The sequence below is a fragment of the Notolepis coatsorum genome, assembly GCF_963971535.1.
Source record: "Notolepis coatsorum genome assembly, chromosome: 6".
Taxonomy (NCBI): Eukaryota; Metazoa; Chordata; class Actinopteri; order Aulopiformes; family Paralepididae; genus Notolepis; species Notolepis coatsorum.
Window position 1 is genome coordinate 177,214,692 of NC_140170.1, and position 8,418 is coordinate 177,223,109.

Sequence of the window (8,418 nt, forward strand, 5' to 3'; positions counted from 1 at the left end):
ACTCAGGTCCTATCCGCGCTTAGCAGGCGCCCCGACCGAACTGTAGGAGTCGCTGTTTACAATGACCCGGACCCACCCCGTCAGCTTCTCCCACCCTCTAATACAGCCAATTGTATTAGTGTGAACGGCCAGCCAAGCTGGTGACAACCCCGGAGCTGTGAGCTGGATTCAAACAGGCGAATACAGCTCACAGCTCCGGGGTTGGTGACGAACGCAATCTCCGCTACGCCACCTAACCGCCCTTTCTTAACTATGTTTTAACCCTGTAGCACTTTGGGATCCTAGTGAATGAAAAGTGCAATACAAATACAATTTATTATTATTATTATTATTATTACCTGTGGGGTGACCCAGGGGTCGATACTGGGCCCCATTTTCTATTATGTTGCCCTTAGGCTCAACCCTTGCGAAGCACAACATGTCCTTCCACTGCTTTGCCGACGATGTGCAGATCTATCTACCCTTAAATGCAAAAGGCAAGGTTACACTACAGCCACTGTTAGATTGCCTAGCCGACATAAAAACATGGATGAGTGCACATTTTCTCAACCTAAACGAGCACAAAACAGAAATAATTGTATTTGGAAATGCTTCGGTTGACCCTACTGTCAATGCCCTAGGCCATAGGTGTCAAACTCAAGGCCTGCGGGACAAATGTGGCCCGCCACGTCATTTGATGTGGCCCACAAGAGCTCTGCTAAAAAATAAATAAAAAAAAATAATCATCTTTTTTTTTTAAACATTAATCTTGCGTTAAAAATAGTGGCGTTAAAAGAATTGTGGGTTAATGCGTTAATAAAGCTTTAACTTTGACAGCCTTAGTTATTACACATTCTTCCACATACATGTATGTTGAACATCTGAGGTATTGATGAAGTAACAAAGGAAAAAAGCCAAAAGCACTTAATCCTCAGACGTTCTTTGACAATTTTACAGCCCAAAATAAAAAAAAAAAGATCCAGGCAGAATAGGTAACAAAGGGTTGAAGAAATATTGTCTGAACTGTCAGATGCAAACTGGCTGTGTGACATAACCGAGCATCTCGCTCAATTGAATAAGAAGATGTAGGGATGCAAACAAGTCCCACCCAAAACCAATAGTTGTGAACTGAGACAAGCCTTATTTTGTTATTTTTGAGTACAGTTACAGTTGTGTGTTCATGCAGACACATAATAGCAATTTCATTACGAATTGAAAATGGGGGACCCTGATGTAAACAAGTCGAAAGTCTTTCTCTGGTCTGCATCCCCTTAACAATTGTGTGTATTGAGCCGTACTGTATTGTACCCATTCTGCAATCTGTTAATTAAAGTTAATTAAACTATCTTCCACTAGTTGGATGTATGGCCTCTGCAAGGTTGTGTGCAGCCATTTGTTTTTGTAACATCTGCTACATCTGTCCCACGTGTTCTTTGCAGCTCACAGTTGTTAGTTCTGCCCCTCTTGACTGTGACAAAAAGGTGTTGAACAAACTTAATGTCATAGCTTGTATTTGATGATATTCTTCTTTGTTATTTACTTGAATGTTTTGATCATTGATTGATGGAGTAATATAGGGTTCTGATAAACTAAAATTATTTGTTAAAATAACATAAGCTAACATATTTTTACATCTATGCAAATGCATATGCAATATGTGTAACTTGAATAAGTAATAAATACAGAAACAACATGTTTAACAATATGTAAATGAGTAGCTACATTTATTTTACATTACATTAACATTTATACAGTCTTTGGCCCTTTGAGGGCAACCATAATGCTGATGTGGCCCTCTGTGAAAATGAGTTTGACACCCCCATGCCCTAGGCCCTCTGGGCTCAAATATCCACTCCTCTGTCAGAAACCTTGGAGTAATCTTTGACAGTACTTTTAAATTCGATAAACAGGTTAGCTCGGTGGTGAAAACCATTTTTTTCCACCTCAAACTCCTGGCTAAGACCAAAGCATATACCTCTCTCAGAAGGATCTGGAGAGGGTGATCCATGCCTTCATCTCGATGCCACGTGCCACATTACTGTAATGTGCTGTATGTTGGCATTGACCAGTCGCTGCTCCGTCGCCTACAATTAGTCCAAAATGCGGCTGCCCGTCTTCCCACTGGTACCAGAAAACGTGACCACATTACACCTGTCCTGGCTTCACTCCACTGGCCGTCCGTTTTTCCGCATCGACTTTTAAATGATTGTTGACTGTTTTTAAAGCACTACACGGGCTGGCTCCACTGTACCTGGCTGAGCTCCTGCACCACCACCACACCCCATCCAGAGCCCTAAGGTCTGCTGACCAGCTGCTGCTGGAGGTGCCCAGGACCAGGCTCAAAACCAGGGGAGACAGAGCCTTCGCTGCTGCTGCCCCTCGGCTCTGGAACAGCCCCCCCCCCCCCCCCCCCCAGAGCCTAGACTCTAGAGGCTTTAAAATCGCTGCCCAAAACGCACCTCTTCTCCCTGGCCTTTGACCAGAGTTAGCCTGCCACTTGTACACAACGTTTGCTGTTACTCTGGACTTTTTAATCTAATGTCTTGTCTCTTTTATATTGCACCTTGCTCTTGCTTTCTTAAATGTACAATACCTTTTTCTGTAATTTAAATTTAAAAAAAAATTTACTTGTTACTGCATTGTATGTGTTTTTATCATGTCCTACCTGTGAAACACTTTGGTTTGGCTTTTAGTCATTTGTAGATGGGCTATAAAAAATAAAGCTGACTTGACTTGACTTGACTTCTATCACATATTTTCTAGCAGTAGGGGTGTATACCTTCTATCAGATATTTTCTAGCAGTAGGGGTGTGTATACCTTCCCAAAAATCACTATGAAAGTTAGTCCCTCAGCCTCCCCATGATGGTACCTGTGGCCCAAAATTTGGGGCCCTGGCTCACGGCCTATCGTGAGAATGTGAGTCGGGTCTATTTAACGGTGCGTTCGCGCCATCTAGTGGCGAAAAGAAAACCAAATCTTCATGGAAAAAAAGATGTCATGATTAACCAATCAAGTGTCACGCCACACGCCACCGGACGTGCCTCGAGGTCGGTGAGTCACGCGAGAAGCATGCAGCTGCAGAGCCGCAGAGCCAGCGGCAGTCTCAGGGCCGCGCTCTGACGGCCGCGCTCTGACGGCCGCTCAGCAGCGCCACCCACCCAATGGCTGAATTGGAGTATTGCACTGTGCGGACCGCACGAGGCCAGAGGATGTACATACTGTATGAGTAAATTAACTATACTTTTGCTCACACAATATCTTGAATGAATGCGTTTATTTATTTCGAACATAAATTGAAAATAAATAATAATAAAAAAAACAAGTAATAAACAGATTAAAAAACAAACAAGCAGGAGTAGGATGAAGTGTAAACGTATGTATTCCTACCCCCTTCACACTCTATTATCTTATGCAACTCATATTCACTCCACAAACTGAAATATACATACATTGTTGAATGAACAGCCTGAATGAATGAATGAATGAAAACTTTATTTAACAGATTGCAGAATGGGTACAATACAGTACGGCTCAATACATACAATTGTTAAGGGGATGCAGACCTGAGAAAGACGTTTGTCTTGTTTCCATCAGGGTCCCCCATTTTCAATTCATATAGTCATAGCCTGTTTCTTGAAGTTAGACTCTCCTATAGTTTCAATCATGTCATGTGATTTAAAAAATAGTGTGTTTGTGTGTTCCAGATATCCTACCTTATTGATAATCAAATCAAAATCAAATTTATTTGTAAGGCCCGACAACGCACGTTAATGTCCCCATGGGCCATTCACAGTATGATGTCATAATAGAACATTCTAGAACATTTGCGATGTCACAGTATGATATCATAATAGAACATTCTAGAACATTTGTGATGTCACAGTATGATGTCATAATCAAACATTCTAGAACATTTGTGTATCTATTATATTCAACAATTATCTCAGAAGATCTCATAAGGGACAAAGAATATCTGAAACTGTCGGGCATGTCTTCCTACAATGTGAAAGGTATAGGAAAGAGAGGGAAATCTTCTATAAAAGTCTGGTAGTGTTGGGAGTCTCTTCCTTCTCTCTTAAATCTTTCTTTGGCATGGATAATGAGAACCACCAGCTGATCACAGAGGCAGTGCTGACATTTCTGCATGCTGCAGAGTTGTACCAGAGGATATAGCGTTACTGTATTTATTAGTATTGGACAGGCAAGAGGAGCAGAGAAGAAGGAGATAGTGTGTTTTGAAGATGAGAAGAAGAAGAGGGTAAACAATCAAAAGTTGGTTTACCAGAGGCCTAACTATGGCACACCCATAGGCGGCGCGTATATTAAGGCTAGGGGGGGCTATGTATACCCAGAATATTATGCTCAAATCTTGAAATGTATATAATATATATGCGCAGGCTGCTGGCTATTGTGTGTGTCTTGTGCTGCAGCCGGCTCGCTGGCCGAGGTGTCAACGACGAAGGTGTCAATCGGTGGCAGCGTTTAACATTCCAGGTCCAGGCAGTAACCAATCACGCATAGGCTCAGGTTAAATAATGTGGCCAATCACATCATTCGATCATCCTGATCCCGCAGGCAGAGTAAAGCAAACATCTGTGTTCTGAATTTCAGCCCGCCGATCGCTTTGTAGAGAAGCGAGGAGAGGCATAACTAGCGATCACCTGAGGCTGTATGTTGTTTTATCTTGGCAAACAAGGGCTTGCTCTAAGAGGACATGATGAGAGTCCGAGTTCATCAAATCGTGGAAACTTTTTAGAGCTACTGTATGTACATTGTTTTCAAAGCATGATGAGATCTAAATTACGAAAAACTTTCACTTCATTGCAACTTGTGATTCAATTCTCACCAAGACGAAACGTCGCATTTATCTGCATTAAGGTAAGAAAATGGTTCATATATTATTGGATGCCTTCATTTGAACACTTAATTTGCACTATATATAAATGAGTGGGGCTCGCTGTAGTAGTTTCAAGTTTCAAGTTTCTTTAATAGTTGTCATACAGAAGTACAGAATACTTTTGTACAAAATGCTTCTTACTGTTGCGCTCCAGAGACTGTGCATGACAAGATAAGTATGAAATAAAAACATAGTAAAAATTAGAAGAAAAAAAAGAGGTCACAGTGTTCAGTTTAGACATATGTACAATGTTCGTAGACGTAGTTACCATACAATATACAATACTGTGCAGTGTACTAATATACAATACTATATAGTGCAAGGCATAAATGGACGAGGTGCAGTTTAGGTACAATTCACAGTAGGTGTACGAGTTGTAGTGCAAATCCTTTATCAATAAATATAAAGTGTAAGTGTGTTTGTGTGATCTAAGTGTGGAGAGTGGGTGCTGCAGTGTGTTGTTTGTTTGAGTGAGTGTGTGTGTGCGTGTGGGTGTGTGTGCTGTGTGCATTTGGTGGTTGTTGCATAGTGATTATTGTTCGTTTAGCGATTATTGTTCGTTTAGCAGCCTGATGGCCTGGGGATAGAAGCTCCTTCTGAGTCTTTCTGTGCTCGCCATAAGACTCCGGTATCGCTTGCCTGACGGCAGCAGTTCAAAGAGGCAGTTGTTCGGGTGGCTCGAGTCCTTAATAATTCTCTTAGCCTTCCCCTTGCACCGCTTGTTGTAAATGTTCTGGAGGGTGGGAAGCCCCCCTCTAATTGTGCGTTCGGCTGAACGTGTCACTCTTTGTAGTCTGCTACGGTCTTGTGCAGTGCTATTCCCAAACCAGGAGGTGATGTTGCCGGTCAGGATGCTCTCTATTGTACATGAGTAGAAGTTCCTAAGGATCTTCTGGCTGACTTGGAACTTCCTTAGGCGCCTGAGGAAGTAGAGGCGTTGTCGTGCCTTCTTCACAACACTGTCAATGTGTGTGGTCCATGACAAGTCCTCGGATATGTGGGCTCCGAGGTACTTGAAACTGTTCACTCTCTCAACTGGTGCCCCGTCGATGCTGAGGGGGCTGTAGTCCTTGACCCCCGACCTCCTGAAGTCCACAATCATCTCTTTTGTTTTGCTGACGTTCAGGGAGAGGCAGTTCTCCTGACACCACTGTGACAGGTTCTCTACCTCTTCCAGGTAGGCCCTTTCGTCGTTGGCAGAGATCAGGCCCACCACTACTGTGTCATCAGCAAATTTGATGATGGTGTTGTTGTTCCGCTGTGCTACGCAGTCATGTGTGTACAGGGAGTAGAGGAGGGGGCTCAGAACACAGCCCTGGGGGGCCCCTATGTTGAGCGTGATGGATGAGGAGGTGCAGTTGCCGGCTCTTACCACCTGGGGTCTGCCCGTCAGGAAGTCCAGGACCCACTGGCACAGGTCATAGTTCAAGCCCAGGTCCCTGAGCTTGGTTATGAGTTTGGAGGGGACTATGGTATTGAATGCTGAGCTGTAGTCGATGAACAGCATTCTCACATAGTTCCCCTTCCTCTTGTCCAGATGTGATGCTGCTGTGTGCAGCACATGGGCTATGGCGTCCTCCGTGGACCTGTTGGGGCGATATGCAAATTGCAGAGGGTCCAGGTTGATGGGGAGGGAGGAACAGATGTAGCCCTTCACTAGCTTCTCAAAGCACTTCATGGCTATGGAGGTGAGGGCTACAGGGCGGTAGTCGTTGAGGCAAGCGGGCGTAGATTTTTTGGGTACAGGGATGATGGTGGACTTCTTCAGACAGGTGGGGATGACGGCCTGTTCCAAGGACAGGTTGAAGATGTCAGTGAAAACCGGGGCCAGTTGGTCGGCACAGACTTTTAGGACGCGGCCGGGGATGCCGTCCGGTCCTGTTGCCTTCCTGATATCCACTTTTTTAAAGATCCGTCTCACCTCATGCTCTGTTACCCTGAACACTGAGTCTCCATCAGCAGACCCCCCCCCCCCCATTGCCGTGGTTTGTAGGCTGGTGTTGTTATTCACAGCCTCAAACCTCGCATAGAAGGAGTTGAGATCATTTGCTAAGGAGATGTCACTGTTCAGTTTGAGGGGGGTTCCTTTGTAGTCTGTCATTGTTCTGAGGCCCTGCCACATGCCTCTAGAGTCAGCCTGTTCAAACTGAAGTTCAACTTTATCCCTGTAACGCCGTTTTGCCTCTATTACTGCTCTCCTGACGTTGTATCTTGCCATCTTGTGTTCTTCCATGTTGCCTGTCACCAGCCCGGTGTTGTATGCTGATGTGCGCACTTTCAGAGCCTCACGGACGGATTTGTCTACCCAGGGCTTTTGATTTGGGTAGATATTAATTTTGGTGGTGGGGATTATTACTTCTACCTGAGTACAGACATAGTCAATCACCGTTTCGGTGTATTCGTTAATATTGGCTGTGTTATCACGGAGTACACTCCATTCTGTGCTTCCCAGCACTGCTTGGAGTGACTCTACTGACGTCACGGTCCAACGCTTAACCTCTCGCGAGACCACCGGCGTTCGCTTGAGACACTGTTTGTACTTAGGCAAAAGAAAAATTGCGGCGTGATCGCTTTTACCGAATGGACTAAGAGCCTGTGACTTGTACCCATTCTTAAATTGCGAGTATACATGGTCTAATATGTTCTCGCCTCTGGTGGGACAGGTCACATGCTGATAGAAATTCGGCAGCACCTTTTTAAGACGCGCGCTGTTGAAATCCCCCAAAACCAAAATGGCCGCGTCAACGTTAGCTGCCTGGAGTTTGTTTACCTCGTCGTGAAGTTTTGAAAGTGCGACCTCAGTGTTCGCGTGTGGTGGAATGTACACTCCGATGAGGATGATGGACGTTAACTCTCTTGGGAGGAAGAAGGGTCGACATTTTATCGTGATAAACTCCAGGTCTGGGGAGCAGTGATTAGACATTTCCTTTGTGTTGCCTAAATCGCACCACTCCTTGTTTATCATGAAGGCGATGCCGCCTCCTTTCTTCTTTAGTGACTCTAATGCCGTCCGGTCTTTCCGTAGAACGAAGAAGTGGTCTGCCGGTTCTATTGCATGATTCGGGACATCTGGACTCAGCCAAGTTTCTGTGAAACAGAGGACGTTACAATCCCGAATGTCCCTCTGGAATTGGATCCTTGCTCTGATGTCGTCCAATTTGTTTCCTATCGATTGCACATTGGCCAACAATATGCTGGGCAATGTGGTTCTGTGTCGTTTGGACCTCAGTCTGTTCCGGACCCCGGCTCTCTTTCCTCGTCTTCGTGGCGGCTTTTGTCCGTGGCCGGCATAACAAAGGATCTCGGTGGGCCATTTCTGCTGTTCAGCGATCCGATCCAGAGAGCAATCCAAACGGTAAGTTTTTCTTAATCCAATGTCAATGATTGACTGACGGTCATACACATATAATGCACCAACAGTTGGTGCAAATAAAACTCCTAATACTATAAAAATTAACAAAATAAAGCACAGTCTCGTCGGAGCGATCAGAAAGGCAGCCATCTCAGCAGCGCCAGTTGTATTGTACTAGTATAGCCTAGT